Source organism: Hemitrygon akajei, chromosome 30 (assembly GCF_048418815.1).
Source record: "Hemitrygon akajei chromosome 30, sHemAka1.3, whole genome shotgun sequence".
Taxonomy (NCBI): domain Eukaryota; kingdom Metazoa; phylum Chordata; class Chondrichthyes; order Myliobatiformes; family Dasyatidae; genus Hemitrygon; species Hemitrygon akajei.
This window is the reverse complement of record NC_133153.1, coordinates 43,343,312-43,366,232: the sequence shown is the minus strand read 5'-3', so window position 1 is coordinate 43,366,232 and position 22,921 is coordinate 43,343,312. Positions and strand designations below refer to the sequence as shown.

Below are 22,921 nucleotides of genomic sequence, written 5' to 3'. Positions count from 1 at the left end.
ACCGTCACAGAGAGAGGGAGAGAGGGATGTCTGAACCGTCACACAGAGAGAGAGATAGAGAGATGTCTGAACAGTCACAGAGAGAGAGAGAGAGGGATGTCTGAACCGTCACACACACACACACACACAGAGGGAGATGTCTGAACCGTCACAGAGAGAGAGAGAGAGAGGGATGTCTGAACAGTCACAGAGAGAGAGAGAGAGATGTCTGAACAGTCACAGAGAGAGGGAGAGAGAGAGAGAGAGAGGGATGTCTGAACCGTCACAGAGAGATGGAGAGAGATGTCTGAACAGTCACAGAGAGATGGAGAGAGATGTCTGAATAGTCACAGAGAGAGAGAGAGAGAGAGAAGGATGTCTGAACCGTCACAGAGAGATGGAGAGAGATGTCTGAACAGTCACAGAGAGATGGAGAGAGATGTCTGAATAGTCACAGAGAGAGAGAGAGAGAGAGAGAGAGGGATGTCTGAACAGTCACAGAGAGAGGGAGAGAGAGAGAGAGAGAGAGAGAGAGAGAGGGATGTCTGAACCGTCACACAGAGAGAGAGAGAGAGAGAGAGAGGGAGATGTCTGAACCGTCACAGAGAGAGAGAGAGAGAGAGAGAGAGAGAGGGATGTCTGAACAGTCACAGAGAGAGAGAGATGTCTGAACAGCCACAGAGAGAGAGAGAGAGAGAGAGATCTGAACAGCCACAGAGAGAGAGAGAGGGAGAGGGATGTCTGAACAGTCACAGAGAGAGAGAGAGAGAGGGATGTCTGAACAGTCACAGAGAGAGAGAGAGGGATGTCTGAACAGTCACAGAGAGAGAGAGAGAGAGAGAGGGATGTCTGAACAGTCACAGAGAGGGATGAACCTTCCAGCCGAGGCTTGCTGTGTGTGAGATCTGTCACCAGTGGGTCAGAAGTACAATTATGATCAGGATTTCAGCAGTGTAGTCACAGGGTTTATTCAGCAGGCGAAGAAGCCTCTTAGCATAGTTTCTTCATACTGGCTATTGCATAACTGCACCCAATCCAGAAAGCCATAAGGCATAGGAGCAGAATTAGGCCACTCAGCCCATCGAGTCTGCTCATCACTCAACCCCATACACCTGCCTTCTCGCCATATCCTTTGATGCCCTGACTGATCAGGAAATGATCAACTTCTGCTTGAAATATACCTACGACTGGCCTCCAGCGCAGTCTGTGGCAGAGCATTCCACAGATTTACTATTCTCTGGCTAAAAGAATTTCCCCCTACGTCTTTTCTAAAATGTCAGCCCTCAATGTTGAGGCTATGCCCTCTAGTTCTGGATACCCTCACAACAGGAAACACCCTCTCCACATCGACCCTATCTAGTCCTTTCAACATTTGGTAGTTTTCAATGAAATCCCCATGCGTTCTTCTAAATTCCAGTGAGTAATGGCTCAAAGCCGCCAAATGTTCCTCATTTTAACCCCTTCATTCCCAGTATCATCCTCATGAACCTCCCCTGGACTCTCTCCAATGATAACACATCCTTTCTGAGATAAGGAGCTCAAAACTGTTGACAGTACTCTTAAGTGCTGCCTGACTAGTGTCTTATAAAGGCTCAGCATTATCTGCTTGCTTTTATATTCCATTCCCCTGAAAATAAAAGCCATCATTGCATTTGCCTTCTTTACCGCAGATTCAACATGTAAATTAAATTTCTGGGAGCCTTGCTCGAGGACTCCCAGGTCCCTCTGCACCTCTGATGTTTGAACCTTCTCCCCATTTAGACAATGGCCTGCACTATTGTTCCTTTTACCAAAGTGTATGATCATATACTTCCCAACGCTGCATTCTATCTGCCACTTCTTTGCCCATTCTTCCAGTTTGTCTAAGTCCTGCTGCAATCGCATTGCTTCCTCAGCACTACCTGCCCCTCCACCTATCTTCATATCATCCATAAACTTTGTCACAAAGCCATCAATTCCATTATCTAAATCATTAACAAACAATGTGAAAAGTAGCGGTCCCGATACTGACCCTGAGGAATACACTATTCACTGCAGCCAACAAGAAAAAACCCTTTTTATTCCCACTGGCTGCCTCCTGCCTGTCAGCTATTCCTCTATCTACACCAGTATCTTTCCTGTAATGCCATAGGATTTTATCTTGTTAAGCAGCCTCATGTGGCACCTTATCAAACGCCTTCTTAAAAATCCAACTAAATGACATTCACTGCCTCACCTTTGTCCACCCTGCTTGTTACTTCCTTGAAGAACTCTAACAGATTTGTCAGGCAAGATTTCTGTGTTCAGAAACCATGCTGACATTGACTGATTTTATCATTAGTCTTCAAGTACTATGGAAAAGGATCTTGACTATAAATTCTTTTTGTTTGCCTCCCTCCCTCCTTAAAGAGATGAGTGACACTATCCTCTGGGACCATGCCAGAATCAAGTGAGTCTTGAAAAATCATGACCAATGCATCCATTATCTCTTTAGCAACCTCTCACAGGACTCTGAGATGTAGTCCATCTGTCCAGCTGATTTATCCACCTTAAGACCTTTCAGTTTGCCTGGCACTTTTTCCTTTGTAATAGCAATGGCACTCACTCCTGCTCCCTGACACTCACAGACCTCTGGCACATGGCCAGTCTCTTCCACATTTGAAGACAGATGCAAAGTACTTATTAAATTCCTCTGCCATTTCTTTGTCTCCCATTACTACCTCACCAGCATCATTTTCCAGTATCAATATCAACTCTCACCTCCCTTTTACTCTTTATATAACAAAAAACCTCTGGCATACTGCTTTATACTATTGGCTAGTTTGCCCTCATATTTCATCTTTTCCCTTCTTATAGCTTTTTTAGTTGTTTTTTGTTGGATTTTAAAAGCTTCCAAATCATAAAACCTCACACCAGTATCCTCCTCCAAGCCACCCGGGCAAGCTCCCCTCAAATGCCTCTGTAATTCCCTTTATTCCATGGTGATACTGATACATGTGACTTGTGCTTCTCCCTCTCAAATTGCAGTATGAATTCAATCATATTATAATCACTGTCTTCGAAGGGTTCCTTTACATTAAGCTCCCCAATAAGCTCTGGGTTATTACACAACACCCAATCTAAGATGTACTTTCCCCTAGTAGGCTCAAGTATAAGATTCTCTAAAATGCCATCTTGTAGGCATTCATTAAATTCCCTCTCTTATGATCCGACACCAACCTGATTTTCCCAATCCCCTTGCATATTGAAGTCCCCTGTTAGAATTGCGCCACGAGTTTGTCCACCTTATTCCAAATGCTACGCACATTTAAATACAGCACCTTCAGTCCTGTATTCTTTGCCCTTTTGAATTTTGCTTCTGTGGTACAATTATGCTCTTTGCTCTGTTTACATTTGTACCCAGTCATTGGCTTGTCCTTCCTCACATTCATGTTACACCCATCATCTGCTTGTAAACTTGCTGGCTCATCCTCAGCTCCATCATCCTGGTTTCCACCCCACTGCCATATTAAACCACTGCCAACAGCTCCAGTAAATCTACCTGCAAGAATATTGCTTCCCCTCAAATTCAGTGCAACCCGTCCCTTTTGTACAGGTCACACCTACCCCAGAAGAGGTCCTAATTATCCAGAAATCTGAATCCATGCTCGCTGTTCCAATTCTTCAGCCACGGATTTATCTGCCACCTCATTCTATACCCATCCTCACTGTCGCATGGCATGGGAGTAATCCTGAGAAATCAGGCACCCATATTCGACTCGTATCCCTCCACCCCAGGGATTTTGCACAACATTGTGGGCCGAAGGGCCTGTAATGTGCTGTACTATTCTATATTCTATTCCCAGCCTGGAGTTTTGCCTAATTATGAAGTTCCTGCTTGATAGCTTCATATGAGGCTATCAGGTAGGAACTTGGAAGCCTAAATTGGGAACAGATATTCTCAGGGAAATATACAGAAGAAATGTGGCAAATGTCCAGGGGATATTTGTGTGGAGTTCTGCGTAGATACGTTCCAATGAGACAGGGAAAGGATGGTAGGGGACAGGAACCCTGGTGTACAAAGGCTGTTGTAAATCTAGTCAAGAAGAAAAGAAGAGCTCATGAAAGGTCCAAAAAACTAGTTAATGACAGAGAGCTAGAAGATTATAAGGCTAGCAGGAAGGAGCTTAAGAATGAAATTAGGAGAGCCAGAAAGGGCCATGAGAAGGCTTTGGCGGACAAGATTAAGGAAATCCCCAAGGCATTCTACAAATATGTGAAGAGCAAGAAGATAAGTTGTGAGACAATAGGACCAATCAAGTGTGACAGTGGAAAAGTGTGTATGCAACTGGAGAAGATAGCAGAGGTACTTAATGAGTACTTTGCTTCAGTATTCACTACAGAAAAGGATCTTGGCAATTGTAGGGATGATTTACAGCGGACTGAATAGATTGAGCATATAGATATTAAGAAAGAGGATGTGCAGGAGCTTTTGGAAAGCATCAAGTTGGATAACTCTATGGACCGGATGAGATGTACCCCAGGCTACTGTGGGAGGCGAGGGAGGAGATTGCTGAGCCTCTGGCATCAGAATTGGGGACAGGAGAAGTTCCGGAGGATTGGAGGGTTGCATATGTTGTTCCTTTATTCAAGAAGGGGAGTAGAGATAGCTCAGGAAATTATAGACTAGTGAGTCTTACTTCAGTGGTTAGTAAGTTGATGGAGAAGATCCTGAGAGGCAGGATTTATGAACATTTGGAGAGGTTTAATATGATTAGGAATAGTCAGCATGGCTTTGTCAAAGGCAGGTCATGCCTTATGAGCCTGATAGTATTTTTTGAGGATGTGACTAAACACATTGATGAAGGAAGAGCAATAGAGGTAGTGTATATGGATTTCAGCAAGGCATTTGAGAAGGTACCCCATGCAAGGGTTATTGAGAAAGTAAGGAGGCTGGGAGCCAAGGGGACATTGCTTTGTCAATCCAGAACTGGCTTGCCCACACGATGCAAAGAGTGGTTGTAGATGGGTCATATTCTGCATGGAGGTCGGTGACCAGTGGTGTGCCTCGGGGATCTGTTCTGGGACCCTTACTCTTCATGATTTTTATAAATGACCTGGATGAGGAAATGGAGGGATGGGTTAGTAAATTTGCTGATGACGGAAAGGTTCGGGGTGTTGTGGACAGTGTGGAGGGCTGTCAGAGGTTACAGCGAGATATCAATAGGATGCAAAACTATGCTGAGAAGTGGCAGATGGAGTTCAACTCAGATAAGTGTGAGGTGGATCATTTTGGTAGGACAAATATGATGGCAGAATATAGTATTAATGCTAAAACTCTTGGCAGTGTGGAGGATCAGAGGGATATTGGGGTCTGAGTCCATAGGACACTCAAAGCAGCTGCGCAGGTTGACTCTGTGGTTAAGAAGGCAGATGGTGTATTGGCCTTCATCAATTGTGGAATTGAATTTAAGAGCCGAGAGGTAATGTTGCAGCTATATAGGACCCTGGTCAGACCCCACTTGGAGTACTGTGCTCAGTTCTGGTCGCCTCACTACAGGAAGGATGTGGAAACCATAGAAAGGGTGCAGAGGAGATTTCCAAGGATGCTGCCTGGATTGGGGAGCATGCCTTATGAGAATAGGATGAGTGAACTTGGCCTTTTCTCCTTGGAGCGACGGAGGATCAGCAGTGACCTGATAGGGGTGTATGAGATGATTAGAGGCATTGATTGTGTGGATGGTCAGAGGCGTTTTCACAGGGCTGAGGCTAACATGATAGTTTTAAGTTGCTTGGGAGTAGGTACAGAGGAGATGTCAGAGGTATGTTTTTTACGCAGAAAGTGGTGAGTGCTTGCAATGGGCTGCCAGCAACAGTGGTGGAGGCAGATACGATAGGGTCTTTTAAGAGACTGCTAGACAAGTACATGGAGCTTAGAAAAATAGAGGGCTATGGGTAACAGGTAATTTCTATGACATGTTTGGCACAGCTCTATGGGCCAAAGGGCCTGTATTGTGCTGGAGGTATTCTATGTTTCTATGAAGGTCTTTGGTATTACCCCGACAGCTGGCACTTAAAGTATCTTGCTAATTGATAGCCGACTGTGTTACACAGCTCTGATTTCCCTGTCTCCACACACGGATCTCACACGAATCCTGCTCTCTGATTTCCCTGTCTCCACACACGGATCCTGCTCTCTGACTTCCCTGTCTCCACACACGGATCCTGCTCTCTGATTTCCCTGTCTCCACACACGGATCCTGCTCTCTGATTTCCCTGTCTCCACACACGGATCCTGCTCTCTGAATTCCCTGTCTCCACACACAGATCCTGCTCTCTGATTTCCCTGTCTCCACACACGGATCTTGCTCTCTGAATTCCCTGTCTCCACACACGGATCCTGCTCTTTGATTACCCTGTCTCCACACACGGATCCTGCTCTCTGAATTCCCTGTCTCCACACACGGATCTCACATGGATCCTGCTCTCTGATTTCCCTGTCTCCACACACGGATCCTGCTCTCTGATTTCCCTGTCTCCACACACGGATCCTGCTCTCTGATTTACCTGTCTCCACACATGGATCCTGCTGTCTGTTTTCCCTGTCTCCACACACGGATCCTACTATCTGAATTCCCTGTCTCCACACACAGATCTCACACGGATCCTGCTCTCTGATTTCCCTGTCTCCACACACGGATCCTGCTCTCTGAATTCCCTGTCTCCACACACGGATCCTGCTCTCTGATTTCCCTGTCTCCACACACGGATCCTGCTCTCTGATTTCCCTGTCTCCACACACGGATCCTGCTCTCTGATTTCCCTGTCTCCACACACGGATCCTGCTCTCTGATTTCTCTGTCTCCACACACGGATCCTGCTCTCTGATTTCTCTGTCTCCACACACGGATCCTGCTCTCTGAATTCCCTGTCTCCACACACGGATCCTGATCTCTGATTTCCCTGTCTCCACACACGGATCCTGCTCTCTGATTTCCCTGTCTCCACAGACAGATCCTGCTCTCTGAATTCCCTGTCTCCACACACGGATCTCACACGGATCCTGCTCTCTGAATTTCCTATCTCCACACACGGATCCTACTCTCTGAATTCCCTGTCTCCACACACGGATCTCACACAGATCCTGCTCTCTGAATTTCCTATCTCCACACACGGATCCTGCTCTCTGAATTCCCTGTCTCCACACACGGATCCTGCTCTCTGATTTCTCTGTCTCCACACACGGATCCTGCTCTCTGAATTCCCTGTCTCCACACACGGATCCTGCTCTCTGAATTCCCTGTCTCCACACACGGATCCTGCTCTCTGAATTCCCTGTCTCCACACACGGATCCTGCTCTCTGATTTGCCGTGTCTCCACACACGGATCTCACACGGTCTCTGCCCAGTTCCCCTCTTGCTAATGGCTTTCATTTCCTTTCCTGTACCTTACCTGCACGTTGCTTCCTGTTTTCTTTTTGCTATCCTGAATATCTACTGAATTAATAATAGGGTTCAGAGAGGTTGGAGACAGCTCTGACCAGGGTTTGGATGAAGGAGAAACCTTATAAAGCCCCATAAGGCATTTGTCAGGCCACACCTGGAATATTATGAGCAGTTTAGGGTCCCTTCTGTAAGAAAAGTTGTGCTGACATTTGTAGAAGTATGAAGGCGATCTCAAAGAAACCTATCAAATATTGAAAAGTCAAGATAGAGTGGTTGTGGAGAGAATGTTTCCTATTGTCAGGGTGTCTAGGACTGTAGGGCACAGCATCAGAATAAAAGGGTATCCTTTTAGAACAGAGATGAGGTGGAATTTCTTTAGCCAGAGGATGGTGAATCTGTGGAATTCTTTGCCACAGGCAGCTGTGGAGGCCGAGTCATTGAGAATATATAAAGCAGAGGTTGATAGGTTTATGATTAGTCAGGCCGTGAGGTTACGGCGAGAAGGCTGAAGAAATTGGTTGTGAGGCATAATAAATCAGTTGTGATGGAATAGTGGAGCAGACTCGATGGGCCAAATGGCCTCATTCTGCTCCTATGCCATATGGTCTTGTGAGTCTGGATGTGTTACAGCTAAAACTCCCATCTGCAAATGTTGTTTTATTTTGCACTTTATCTTTAGTGATATTGTAAAGTTTATATTTTTATAGCTCTGAATATCAGACAAATCTGCTGATCTCGTACAATCTAATACAGTCTTATCATGCCCTTTCTCTCATGATTTGATAAGGTTTTGCATAGTAATCTTTCCCTTTTACTGTTTAATGAATCTCTGGCCTTGAGTTCAAATCTTTATACACTTCATATCAAGAGCCATGGCTCTGTGAATAAGATATTCCCACACAAGGAAACATTATTTTCGTGAGATTGTGAAATGTGCTCCAAGACATTCCCTTCTGGGTGGAGACACCCAGCCAGTGGCTGTTTTCTGCCAGGATTTTCAGAAGGCCTGTGACACAGTGTCACATATGAAGCTGCTAAATGAGTTGAGAGCTCATGGTATTAAAGATTCTAGCGTGAATAGAAGATTAGTCCTGACGAAGGGTCGCGGCCCGAAAAATCGACAGTGCTTCTCCCTATAGGTGCTGCCTGGCCTGTTGTGTTCCACCAGCATTTTGTGTGTTGTTTGAATTTCCAGCATCTGCACATTTCCTCGTGTTTGCGGGATAGAAGATTGGCTGATCGGCAGGAGGCAAAAAGTGGCAATAAAGGAAGTCTTTTCTGATTGGCTGCTGGTGATTAGTGCTGTTCCACAGGGGTCAATGTTGAGACCGATTCTTTTTACGTTATATGTCAATGATTTGGATGATGGAGTTGATGGCTTTGTGGACAATTCAAAGATAGGTGCAGGTGTTGTTGAGGAAACAGGGAGCCTGCGGAAGGACTTAGATTGTGGGAATGGTCAAAGAAGTGGCAGATTGAATATAATGTAGGGCAGAGCGTGGTAATGCACTTTGATAGAAGGAATAAAGGTGTAAGCGATTTTGTAAACAGGGAGAAAATTCAAAAATTGGAGGTGCAAAGGGACTTGGGAGTCCTTGTGCAGGATTTCCTAAGGGTTAATTTGCACGTTGAGTTAGTGGTGAGGAAAGCAAATGCAATATTAGCATTCATTTTGAGAGGACTAGAATATAAAAGTAATGGTATAATAGTAAGGTTTTATAAGGCACTGGCCAGGCTGCACTTGGAGTATTGTGAACAGTTTTGGGTCCCTTACCTAAGAAACGATGTGCTGGCAATGGAGGAAGTTCATGAGAATGATACTGGGAATTAAAAGGTTAATGAATGAGGAGTATTTAATGGAGTTTGGAAAAATGAGGGAGGATCTCATTGAAACCTATCAAATGTAGAAAGGCCTACACAGAGTGGATGTGTCTAACAGTGGGGGAGTCTGGGACCGGGGGGGCACAACCTCAACAGAGAGGAATGTCCCTTTGAAATGGAGAAGACGGTGAGTTGTTTTAGCTGGGGTGGGGGGGAGTAGAATCTGTGGAATTCATTGCTACAGATAGCTGTGTTGGCCAAGTCATTGGCTATATTTAAAGTGGAGGTTGATTCTTGATTGGAGTGTCGAAGGTTACAGGCAGAAGGCAGGAGAATGGGGTTGAGATGGATAATAAGTCAGCCATGATGGAATGGCAGAACAGACTCGATGGGCTGAACATCCTCATTCTGCTCCTATGTCTGATAGTCTAATGTAATTGGTTTAGTATTGTCACATGTACTGAGGTACTGTCAAAACTTCACTTTGCTTGCCATCCATATAGATCTTTCTTCACATCACTATGTTGGTGTAGTAGACGGGAAATGCAATAACACAATTTGTCATACCTTGGTAAGGTCTCTTTCGGCCTGCTTAGCTCCAGGGAGAACAGTCATAGCCTGTCCAGTCTCCAGGCCTCCAGTCCCAGTAACATCTTTCTGCAGAGTAAAGGCGCCCTTCCTATATCTGGATGATGAAGCTTCATTCCCTTCTGGTTCCCACGGTAACACAGCATCCCAACTCTTGAACTCTGTCATCATTATGTGCCGTGTCCTGTGAAGTGGGTGATCATGGTCCTTTCATGACCACGATGGATCTTGGCAAATGTTTCTACATAAGTGGTTTGCCATTGTCTCCTTCTGGGTAGAGTCTTTACAAGACGGGTGGCCCAGCCATTATCAATATTTGTCAGAGTTTGTCTGCCTGATGTCAGTGGTCGCATAACCAGGACTTGTGATCTGCACTGGCTGCTCATACGACCTGCTCCCAAGGCTTCACGTGACCCTGATCGGTGGGGGCGGGTGGGGGATGCTAAGCAGGTGATACACCTTGCCAGCAGAGGAGCAATAGCCAATATTCAGTCTGGGCAGACTAGACTGATGGCAGGAATGTCGATTTCTCCTGCCAGTAAAGAAAAACTTCCCTCCCCTTTCTCTCTTCTTCCATTCCCCACTCAGGCCTCTTGCGTCTTCTCAGCTGCCGATCACCTCCCCTGGGTCCCTTCCTCATTCCCTTTCTCCCAAGCTCCACTCTCCTTTCCTATCTGACTCCTTCTCCAGCCCTTGACCTTTCCCACCCACCCGGCTTCATCTATCACCTTCCAGCCTGTCCTCCTTCCCTCAACCCCAGCATCTTATTCTGGCATCTTCCCCCTTCCTTTCCAGTCCCGTAGAAGAGTTTCGGCCTGAAACATCAACTGTTCACTCATTTCTTTGGATGCTTATACACGTGTCAAATCAAATAGAATTTGGTGGATTCTCATTGTTTCTGTAGTTTCTTATATTTACCATGAAAACAAATCTCAGGGTTGTATAAATTTACTTTGAAGATTAGTTTTACTTGCCACATGTATGTTGTAACAAGCAATGAAAGGTGATATTTGCATCAAATCAGCGAGGCACATGTACCAAACCCAATTTCCACACCCTGTGTACCCGTATACCTGTGTCTCTCCCCCCCGTGTACCTGTGTCACTCTCCCCCCGTGTACCTGTGTCTCTCACCCCCGTGTACCTGTGTCTCTCACCCCCGTGTACCTGTGTCTCTCCCCCCTGTGTACCTGTCTCTCCCCCCGTGTACCTGTGTCTCTCCCCCCGTGTACCTGTGTCTCTCTCCCCCGTGTACCTGTGTCACTCTCCCCCCGTGCACCTGTGTCACTCTCCCCCCCGTGTACCTGTGTCTCTCCCCCCGTGTACCTGTGTCTCTCTCCCCCCGTGTACCTGTGTCTCTCCCCCCGTGTACCTGTGTCTCTCCCCCCGTGTACCTGTGTCACTCTCCCCCCGTGTACCTGTGTCACTACCCCCGTGTACCTGTGTCACTCCCCCCGTGTACCTGTGTCACTCACCCCCCCGTGTACCTGTGTCACTCTCCCCCGTGTACCTGTGTCTCTCTCCCCCGTGTACCTGTGTCACTCTCCCCCGTGTACCTGTGTCTCTCCCCCCGTGTACCTGTGTCACTCTCCCCCGTGTACCTGTGTCACTCTCCCCCCGTGTACCTGTGTCTCTCCCCCCGTGTACCTGTGTCTCTCCCCCCGTGTACCTGTGTCTCTCTCCCCCGTGTACCTGTGTCTCTCTCCCCCCGTGTACCTGTGTCTCTCTCCCCCCGTGTACCTGTGTCTCTCCCCCCGTGTACCTGTGTCTCTCCCCCCGTGTACCTGTCTCTCTCTCCCCCGTGTACCTGTGTCTCTCTCCCCCCGTGTACCTGTGTCTCTCTCCCCCGTGTACCTGTGTCTCTCTCCCCCGTGTACCTGTGTCACTCTCCCCGTGTACCTGTGTCTCTCTCCCCCCGTGTACCTGTGTCTCTCCCCCCGTGTACCTGTGTCTCTCTCCCCCGTGTACCTGTGTCTCTCTCCCCCCGTGTACCTGTGTCTCTCTCCCCCCGTGTACCTGTGTCTCTCCCCCCGTGTACCTGTGTCTCTCCCCCCGTGTACCTGTCTCTCTCTCCCCCGTGTACCTGTGTCTCTCTCCCCCCGTGTACCTGTGTCTCTCCCCCCGTGTACCTGTGTCTCTCTCCCCCCGTGTACCTGTGTCTCTCTCCCCCCGTGTACCTGTGTCTCTCTCCCCCCGTGTACCTGTCTCTCTCCCCCCGTGTACCTGTGTCTCTCCCCCCGTGTACCTGTGTCTCTCTCCCCCCGTGTACCTGTGTCTCTCTCCCCCCGTGTACCTGTGTCTCTCCCCGTGTACCTGTGTCTCTCACCCCCGTGTACCTGTGTCTCTCCCCCCCGTGTACCTGTGTCACTCTCCCCGTGTACCTGTGTCTCTCACCCCCGTGTACCTGTGTCTCTCTCTCCCCCCGTGTACCTGTGTCTCCCCCCCCGTGTACCTGTGTCTCTCACCCCCGTGTACCTGTGTCTCTCCCCGTGTACCTGTCTCTCTCTCCCCCGTGTACCTGTGTCTCTCACCCCCGTGTACCTGTCTCTCTCTCTCCCCCCGTGTACCTGTGTCTCTCACCCCGTGTACCTGTGTCTCTCACCCCCGTGTACCTGTGTCATCCCCGTGTACCTGTGTCACTCTCCCCCCGTGTACCTGTGTCTCTCCCCCGTGTACCTGTGTCACTCTCCCCCCGTGTACCTGTGTCTCTCCCCCCTGTGTACCTGTGTCTCCCCCCGTGTATCTGTGTTTCTCTCCCCCCGTGTACCTGTGTCTCTCTCCCCCCGTATACCTGTGTCTCCCCCCGTGTACCTGTGTCTCTCTCCCCCCGTATACCTGTGTCTCCCCCCTTGTACCTGTGTCACTCTCCCCCCGTGTACCTGTGTCTCTCCCCCCTGTGTACCTGTGTCTCCCCCCGTGTACCTGTGTCTCTCCCCCCGTGTACCTGTCTCTCTCTCCCCCCGTGTACCTGCGTCTCTCCCCCCGTGTACCTGTGTCTCTCCCCCGTGTACCTGTGTCTCTCCCCCGTGTACCTGTGTCTCCCCCCGTGTACCTGTGTCTCTCACCCCTGTGTACCTGTCTCTCTCTCCCCCCGTGTACCTGTGTCTCTCCCCCCGTGTACCTGTGTCTCTCCCCCCCGTGTACCTGTGTCTCTCCCCCCCGTGTACCTGTGTCTCTCACCCCCGTGTACCTGTCTCTCTCTCTCCCCCGTGTACCTGTCTCTCTCTCTCCCCCCGTGTACCTGTGTCTCTCCCCCCGTGTACCTGTGTCTCTCTCCCCCCGTGTACCTGTGTCTCTCTCCCCCCGTGTACCTGTGTCTCTCCCCGTGTACCTGTCTCTCTCTCCCCCGTGTACCTGTGTCTCTCTCCCCCCGTGTACCTGTGTCTCTCACCCCCGTGTACCTGTGTCTCTCTCCCCCCGTGTACCTGTGTCTCTCTCCCCCCGTGTACCTGTGTCTCTCTCCCCCGTGTACCTGTGTCTCTCTCCCCCGTGTACCTGTCTCTCTCTCTCTCCCCCCGTGTACCTGTGTCTCTCACCCCCGTGTACCTGTCTCTCTCTCTCCCCCCGTGTACCTGTGTCTCTCCCCCCGTGTACCTGTGTCTCTCACCCCCGTGTACCTGTGTCTCCCCCGTGTACCTGTGTCTCTCCCCCCGTGTACCTGTGTCTCTCCCCCGTGTACCTGTGTCTCTCTCCCCCCGTGTACCTGTGTCTCTCCCCGTGTACCTGTGTCACTCTCCCCCCGTGTACCTGTGTCTCTCCCCCCTGTGTACCTGTGTCTCCCCCCGTGTATCTGTGTTTCTCTCCCCCCGTGTACCTGTGTCTCTCTCCCCCCGTGTACCTGTGTCTCTCCCCGTGTACCTGTGTCTCTCCCCCCCGTGTACCTGTGTCTCTCTCCCCCCGTGTACCTGTGTCTCTCCCACCCCGTGTACCTGTGTCTCTCCCCCCCCGTGTACCTGTGTCTCTCCCCGTGTACCTGTCTCTCTCTCCCCCGTGTACCTGTGTCTCTCTCCCCCGTGTACCTGTCTCTCTCTCTCCCCCGTGTACCTGTGTCTCTCCCCCCCGTGTACCTGTGTCTCTCCCCCCCCGTGTACCTGTGTCTCTCCCCGTGTACCTGTGTCTCTCCCCGTGTACCTGTGTCACTCTCCCCCCGTGTACCTGTGTCTCTCCCCCCTGTGTACCTGTGTCTCCCCCCGTGTATCTGTGTTTCTCTCCCCCCGTGTACCTGTGTCTCTCTCCCCCCGTGTACCTGTGTCTCTCCCCGTGTACCTGTGTCTCTCCCCCCCGTGTACCTGTGTCTCTCTCCCCCCGTGTACCTGTGTCTCTCCCCCCCCGTGTACCTGTGTCTCTCCCCCCCCGTGTACCTGTGTCTCTCCCCGTGTACCTGTCTCTCTCTCCCCGTGTACCTGTGTCTCTCTCCCCCGTGTACCTGTCTCTCTCTCTCCCCCGTGTACCTGTGTCTCTCTCCCCCGTGTACCTGTGTCTCTCCCCCCCGTGTACCTGTGTCTCTCCCCCCCCGTGTACCTGTGTCTCTCCCCCCCGTGTACCTGTGTCTCTCCCCGTGTACCTGTCTCTCTCTCCCCCGTGTACCTGTGTCTCTCACCCCCGTGTACCTGTCTCTCCCCCCCAGTGTACCTGTGTCTCTCCCCCCGTGTACCTGTGTCTCTCACCCCCGTGTACCTGTCTCTCTCTCCCCCCGTGTACCTGTGTCTCTCACCCCCGTGTACCTGTGTCTCTCACCCCCGTGTACCTGTGTCTCTCCCTCCCCCGTGTACCTGTGTCTCTCCCCCCGTGTACCTGTGTCTCTCACCCCCGTGTACCTGTCTCTCTCTCCCCCCGTGTACCTGTGTCTCTCACCCCCGTGTACCTGTGTCTCTCCCCCCGTGTACCTGTGTCTCCCCCCCGTGTACCTGTGTCTCTCCCCGTGTACCTGTCTCTCTCTCCCCCGTGTACCTGTGTCTCTCCCCCCCCGTGTACCTGTGTCTCTCACCCCCGTGTATCTGTGTCTCTCCCTCCCCCGTGTACCTGTGTCTCTCCCCCCGTGTACCTGTGTCTCTCACCCCCGTGTACCTGTGTCTCTGCCCCCCGTGTACCTGTGTCTCTCCCTCCCCCGTGTACCTGTGTCTCTCCCCCCGTGTACCTGTGTCTCTCACCCCCGTGTACCTGTCTCTCCCTCCCCCGTGTACCTGTGTCTCTCCCCCCGTGTACCTGTGTCTCTCACCCCCGTGTACCTGTGTCTCTGCCTCCCGTGTACCTGTCTCTCTCTCTGTGTACCTGTGTCTCCCCCCCAGTGTACCTGTGTCTCCCCCCGTGTACCTGTGTCTCTCCCTGTGTACCTTTGTCTCTCTCTCCCCCGTGTACCTGTGTCTCTCCCCCGTGTACCTGTGTCTCTCCCTGTGTACCTATGTCTCTCTCCCCCCCGTGTACCTGTGTCTCTCCCCCCCCGTGTACCTGTCTCCCCCCCCGTGTACCTGTCTCTCCCCCCGTGTACCTGTTTCTCCACCCCGTGTACCTGTTTCTCCACCCCGTGTACCTGTGTCTCCACCCCCCGTGTACCTGTGTCTCTCTCCCCCGTGTACCTGTGTCTCTCTCCCCCCGTGTACCTGTGTCTCCCACCCCCGTGTACCTGTCTCTCTCCCCTGTGTACCTGTGTCTCTCACCTGTGTACCTGTGTCTCCCTCTCCACTTTGTGATATGGCCTCATTTGTTTATTCCATTTTGATGAAGGAAATCCACCCTCTTTCCTTGTCCTCGCCCACCAATCACTGTAGTTATCCTGTAACTCGGTATTACTAGAGGAAGGCAGCTGTGAACCCCAGGGGACCATGGGTTTGCACCTCTGGAGGACTGTGTTCACTCCAGGGCACAAGCCTGGGCGGGAAGATTTGAAGAACCGGCTGTTGGCCCTGCAGCGGGTTCCCCCTCTCCACGTCACTGATGTAGTCCAAGGGAAGGGCAAGCGCTGATACAGCTTGTCGTCGACATTAGACTCCTGACATTTTGAAAACTGCCAATTTTGAGACCGAACTCTTACACCAGATCCAGATTGGCCCAGTAGCCTAGAGATTAGTGTAGCACGTTATACCGCAGATTAGCTGTCACTTACTGCTGCTCTCTGTAAGGAGTTTGTACCTTCTTCCCGTGACTGCTGCGGTCTGCTTTCCTCCCACATTTCAGTGTCATGTGGGTTAGTGTCAGTGAGTGTGAACATGCTCTGTCGGTACGGGTTAGTGTCAGTGACTGTGAACATGCTCTGTCGGTACGGGTTACTGTCAGTGAGTGTGAACGTGCTCTGTCGGTACGGGTTAGTGTCAGTGAGTGTGAACATGCTCTGTCGGTACGGGTTAGTGTCAGTGAGTGTGAACATGCTCTGTCGGTACGGGTTAGGGTCAGTGACTGTGAACGTGCTCTGTCGGTACGGGTTAGGGTCAGTGAGTGTGAACATGCTCTGTCGGTACGGGTTAGGGTCAGTGACTGTGAACGTGCTCTGTCGGTACGGGTTAGTGTCAGTGAGTGTGAACATGCTCTGTCGGTACGGGTTAGTATCAGTGAATGTGAACGTGCTCTGTCGGTACGGGTTAGTGTCAGTGAGTGTGAACATGCTGTCGGTACGGGTTAGGGTCAGTGAGTGTGAACGTGCTCTGTCGGTACGGGTTAGGGTCAGTGAGTGTGAACATGCTCTGTCGGTACGGGTTAGTGTCAGTGACTGTGAACGTGCTCTGTCGGTACGGGTTAGGGTCAGTGAGTGTGAACATGCTCTGTCGGTAGGGGTTAGTGTCAGTGAGTGTGAACGTGCTCTGTCGGTAGGGGGTAGTGTCAGTGAGTGTGAACGTGCTCTGTCGGTACGGGTTAGTGTCAGTGAATGTGAACGTGCTCTGTCGGTACGGGTTAGTGTCAGTGAGTGTGAACATGCTGTCGGTACGGGTTAGGGTCAGTGAGTGTGAACGTGCTCTGTCGGTACGGGTTAGGGTCAGTGAGTGTGAACATGCTCTGTCAGTACGGGTTAGTGTCAGTGACTGTGAACGTGCTCTGTCGGTACGGGTTAGTGTCAGTGAGTGTGAACATGCTCTGTCGGTACGGGTTAGGGTCAGTGAGTGTGAACATGCTCTGTCGGTACGGGTTAGGGTCAGTGAGTGTGAACATGCTGTCGGTACGGGTTAGGGTCAGTGAGTGTGAACGTGCTCTGTCGGTACGGGTTAGTGTCAGTGAGTGTGAACGTGCTCTGTCGGTACGGGTTAGGGTCAGTGAGTGTGAACGTGCTCTGTCGGTAGGGGTTAGTGTCAGTGACTGTGAACGTGCTCTGTCGGTACGGGTTAGTGTCAGTGAGTGTGAACATGCTCTGTCGGTACGGGTTAGGGTCAGTGAGTGTGAACATGCTCTGTCGGTACGGGTTAGTGTCAGTGAGTGTGAACATGCTGTCGGTACGGGTTAGGGTCAGTGAGTGTGAACGTGCTCTGTCGGTACGGGTTAGGGTCAGTGAGTGTGAACGTGCTCTGTCAGTACGGGTTAGGGTCAGTGACTGTGAACGTGCTCTGTCGGTACGGGTTAGGGTCAGTGAGTGTGAACATGCTCTGTCGGTAGGGGTTAGGGTCAGTGAGTGTGAACATGCTCTGTCGGTACGGGTTAGTGTCAGTGACTGTGAACGTGCTCTGTCGGTACGGGTTAGGGTCAGTGAGTGTGAACATGCTCTGTCGGTACGGGTTAGGGTCAGTGAGTGTGAACATGCTCTGTCGGTACGGGTTAGTGTCAGTGAGTGTGAACATGCTGTCGGTACGGGTTAGGGTCAGTGAGTGTGAACGTGCTCTGTCGGTACGGGTTAGGGTCAGTGAGTGTGAACATGCTCTGTCGGTACGGGTTAGTGTCAGTGAGTGTGAACATGCTGTCGGTACGGGTTAGTGTCAGTGAGTGAACATGTTCTGTCGGTACGGGTTACTGTCAGTGAGTGTGAACGTGCTCTGTCGGTACGGGTTAGTGTCAGTGAGTGTGAACATGCTCTGTCGGTACGGGTTAGTGTCAGTGAGTGTGAACGTGCTCTGTCGGTACGGGTTAGTGTCAGTGAATGTGAACATGCTGTCGGTACGGGTTAGTGTCAGTGAGTGTGAACGTGCTCTGTCGGTACGGGTTAGTGTCAGTGAATGTGAACGTGCTCTGTCGGTACGGGTTAGTGTCAGTGAGTGTGAACGTGCTCTGTCGGTACGGGTTAGGGTCAGTGAGTGTGAACGTGCTCTGTCGGTACGGGTTAGTGTCAGTGAGTGTGAACGTGCTCTGTCGGTACGGGTTAGGGTCAGTGAGTGTGAACGTGCTCTGTCGGTACGGGTTAGTGTCAGTGAGTGTGAACGTGCTCTGTCGGTACGGGTTAGGGTCAGTGAGTGTGAACGTGCTCTGTCGGTACGGGTTAGTGTCAGTGAGTGTGAACGTGCTCTGTCGGTACGGGTTAGGGTCAGTGAGTGTGAACGTGCTCTGTCGGTACGGGTTAGGGTCAGTGAGTGTGAACGTGCTCTGTCGGTACGGGTTAGGGTCAGTGAGTGTGAACGTGCTCTGTCGGTACGGGTTAGGGTCAGTGAGTGTGAACGTGCTCTGTCGGTACGGGTTAGGGTCAGTGAGTGTGAACGTGCTCTGTCGGTACGGGTTAGTGTCAGTGAGTGTGAACGTGCTCTGTCGGTACGGGTTAGTGTCAGTGACTGTGAACGTGCTCTGTCGGTACGGGTTAGTGTTAGTGAGTGTGAACATGCTCTGTTGGTACGGGTTAGGGTCAGTGAGTGTGAACATGCTCTGTACAGGTTAGTGTCAGTGAGTGTGAACATACTCTGTCGGTATAGGAAGTGTGGCGATACCTGTGAGCTTCCCCCTGCTCAGCCTCGGAGTTTGCTGGTCGGTGACCGATACGAGCCTTTTCACTGTGTGTTTGGATGTACCTGTGACAAACAGGGTTGCTGATATTGTTTTGATGGACAGGGACTGGAGTGCAACGTATTGTCCCCTAAGGTTGCTGTAAACAAAGTTAATGTTCTCTGCTGAATTTCCCAAAGTGTCCCTCCCCCAGTTATTGCAGTGTTGTTATTGTAAGTTGCAGGAGATGAAGATAACGACATTTCTACATATTTATTTCCTTATTCTCTGGTTTCATCGGAGGTTTCCGTTGGTCACGGTTGAGCTGGGGCAGTACAACATGCAGAGCAAGCTGTTGCCCATGTCGCTAGCTCCCCCTCTCCATGTATCTGATGAACCCAAAGGAATGGAAGAGAAATACTGACAGGAGAAGGCCTTTTGGCCTCTCAAGCCTGCCCCAGTATTCAGTCTGATTCTGACTGATTTACCACAGCCCTTTGCTGCCCATAGGCCTAAGTTCCCCATCAGATCTCTCTGCTGTGTCCGCCCTCTCGGCTGGGAAACTCTGCACTGAAACCCCACGCACCTCCATTGTAAATGATGCCCCCTTATCTCCTCACCATCCTTCTTCACAGGTGGAAGCACCTCCACTACTAGCCTGTCGTGCTTCCTCAGGACCCCATGGCTTGCTCTGTACTTCAGTCTTTCACGGTCTCTCTTCCGGATTCCTCCAGCTGAGCTCCACCACCTCACTCTCAAAATCCCACTGCCAGAGTTTCACCGCTCGACCAAGAGTCCTCATCGCACCGCCCCTGATGAACGTTTCGGGGCAGCCTCTCCCCTCCGCCATCAGGTTTCTGAACCCATGAACACCACCTCAGTATTTGTTTGCTTCTTTTTTGCACTATTTACTTAATTTAATCTTTTCAGATTCAGAGCCAGGTTCAATATCACTTGCGTGTGTTATGAAATTTGTTAGCTTTGCGGAAGCAGTACATTACAACACATTACAAAACAACCCACACAAATTCTGCAGGAACTCAGCAGGCCAGACAGTATCAGTGGAAAAGAGTACAGTCGGCGTTTCGGGCCGAAATCCTTTGGCAGGGCCAGAGAAGGGTCTCGGCCCGAAATGTCGACTGTTTACTCTTTTGCATAGATGCTGCCTGGCCTGCTGAGCTCCTCCAGAATTTGTGTGTGTTGATTGGATTTCCAGATTTTCTCATCTCCATGCATGATAAATATTTTTAAGAACATGAATTCCAGTCGGTATGTATATGTACATTAAATAGGTAGTGCAGAAACAGAAATAAAAAGTAGTGAGGTGGTGTTCATGGGTTCAATGGCCATTTAGGAATTTGATGGGAGAGGGAAAGAAGCTGTTCTTGAATCATTGAGTGTGTGCCTTCAGGCTCCTGTACCACCTCCTGTTTTTTTGAGGAGACGAGTACCCATGATGGAGCTGACTAATTTTACAACTCTAGCCCTCCCCCTATACCAGACGGTGGTGCAGCCTGTCAGAATGCTCTCAATAGTACACCTGTAGAAATTTTCAGGTGTTTTAGTTGACAAACCAAATCTCTTCAAACTCCTAATGAAATATAGCCACTGTCTTGCCTTCTTTCTAGCTGCAATCTTGGAATCAGTTAGATCCCCAGAGATCTTGACACCCAGGAACTTGTATATATTTTACCCTGTTGTTATATAGAAGTTTTTTATGATTATGTCCTGCTGCCACAAAACAACAAATTTTGTGACATATGTAGGTGATATTAAGTGTGATTGTGATGTCGATTAAACAGCCTCCCCCCATGAGCCGTCTGCAAACCTGGATACCTTCCACTCGGCCCCCCCCCCCCCTCAGCTCAGCTCAGGAGCCAGTTGTTGGAGCTGCTGTCCTTACAGCACGGAGAGGAATTGTACTGACTGCCCACTCTCTGACAAACGGCCTCCAGTCTAGTCTAACCACCTCCCCCAGCACCCGAACCTGTCCAAATGCCTGTTAAATCTTGTAAATATATTTGCAATCACCACTGTTGTACCATCCTCTGTGTGAAAAAAAATCTCTCGGATGTCTCTCACCCCTCCTTTTCCTCCCTCTTCACCTTCAACGTGCTTGTAGTTGTTGGCGGGAGAAAGTTGATCTTTCCTATCTGCTGAAGGGTTTCGGCCAGAAACATCGACTGTGCTTTTGTTCACAGATGCTGCCTGGCCTGCTGATTTCCTCCAGCACTTTCTGTGTGTGGCTCAGATTTCCAGAATCTGCGGATTTTCTCTTGTTTGTGGTTCCTTTCCTATCGATGTCCCTGTTAGTTTATAAACGTCTGTAGTCTGCATGCTGTCACTATCAGTCCCTGTCAGTCACCTTGTGTTCTGGCTGTGCGTTTAGTCTGTATAGCCACACTCAGCAGTTACTGGTTCACTGTAAACACAAAGATGCTATGGCCCTGATGAAAGGTCTCGACCCGAAACACTGACTGCTTCTTTCAATGGATGCTACCCGACCTGCTGAGTTCATCCAGCTTTTTTGTACTGGTTCACTGTGTTTTATACGGTTGCTTTTATATTTATTTTGGGTTTTTTTTTTGTGCTGCTTCCGATCTGGAATAACAATTATTTTGTTCTCCTTCATACTTGGTGTACTGAAGAATGTGGGTGGTGGGCTGGAGATACGTCTCTACCAAAGGAGGTGTAAGGTGCTGTTTCCCTCCGCTAGCCTGCAGGTCGCCCTTGGCCAAGGTGTAGCACCTGCTTAGCCCCCCGATCAGGGTCACGTGAAACCACTTCTATAGGAAAATTTGCCAAGAACAGTCATAGTCAAGAGACCATGATAACCCATGTCATATGACATGGCACATAATGCTGTGATGAGTGAAGAAAGCTGTCAACAATCTTGAATATTGAACATTGAAGTTCAACCCCCCCCCCCCCCCCACTGTCTCCCACACTTCAGTAAGAATAAACACAGCCCACCATTGTAAGGCAACTCTGACATCTTCCCCCAGCCCCTGTACTTTATGGACAGTGTGCACCTCTGGTAAATGAGCCACAGACTGTAGGGACAGGGCAAGCTGATTATCTGCAGTGATCAGCTGTTACACACTCAGCAAACTTACTCGGTATCAATTAATGACTGTTACCTTATCTTTCCCTTTGGACCAACATTCTTTCCAAGGTGAAAGGATATTTGTCTACTGAAGCATTCTGAGAGTTTAGGGATGCTTTGAAGCCCCAGTTCGTGGTGCTGGGTCAGCCTTTACCTTTCGAACAAAATCCACTGGTCTGACTTTCAATGGGAGAATCGGTAATAAATCGTAGCAGGCAGTCGTGCATTCCGGATAATTGTGTTAAGTCTCCTTGAGCCTCATTTCTTTCCTGATGTTACCCACATCTGACAGTTACAGTGAGAATTACCTGTAGTAAGTCCAATGTCTACCCACTCCTATGCTCCTCATCCCCTCAACCCGCTCTCCCCACCCCTCCTTTTCTCATCCCCACTTCTCCTTACCTTCCCTTTCCCCAACTCCCCACTCCCCATCCCCTCTGCATTTTGCAGCATCCACCATCCGTGTCTTGCTCTGACTGTGGTCATTTAGACATTCCAATGGAGAAGTACAACAGAAACTGGCCCTTCAGCCCTCCATACCCTTACTATCCAAACCACTTAAATGTTGAAATTGAGCCACATGCACAACTTGTGCTGGCAGCTCAGTCCACACACTCACTACCCTCTGGGTGAAGAAATTCCCCCATGTGTTCCCCTTAAAATTTCACCTTTCACCCTTAATCCATGATCCCTGGTTGTAGTCCCAACCAAGCTCAGTAGAAAAAGCCTACTTGCATTGATCCTATCTATACCCTCATTCACAAGAAACACAATAGAATCAATGAAAGATTGCACCCAACAGGAGGAGCAAACAACCAATGCGCAAAAGATAGCAAACTGTGCAAAGACAAAAATAAAGAGGAAAATAATTAAATCAATAAACAGACAAACAAACACCAGCAAGCAATAAATATCGAGAATATGAAATGAAGTGTCCTTAAAAGTGAGTTCATAGACTGTGGGAACAGTTCAAGGGGAAGTTATCTCCTTTCGTTCAAGAGCCTGATGACTGTCCCTGAACCAGGTGGAGTGGGTCCTGAGGACCAGTACCTCCTTCCAGATGGCAGCAGTGAGGAGAGAGCATGTCCTGGGCGGAGGGGTCAGTGATGGGGAAGGCTTGACCTGTGATGGACTGGGTTGTATCCACTGCTTTTTGTAGGCTTCTTCATTCAAGGGCATTGGTGTTTGCAAACCAGGC

At 50.0% G+C, this 22,921-nt stretch overlaps 1 protein-coding gene across 4 annotated transcripts in view; it reads left to right on the top strand.

Annotated features, from left to right (window-relative positions):
* The window catches only part of LOC140718700 (AP-3 complex subunit sigma-2), a 108,115-nt gene that overhangs the window by 61,280 nt on the left and 23,914 nt on the right, over positions 1-22,921 (top strand). The window lies entirely within an intron of this gene.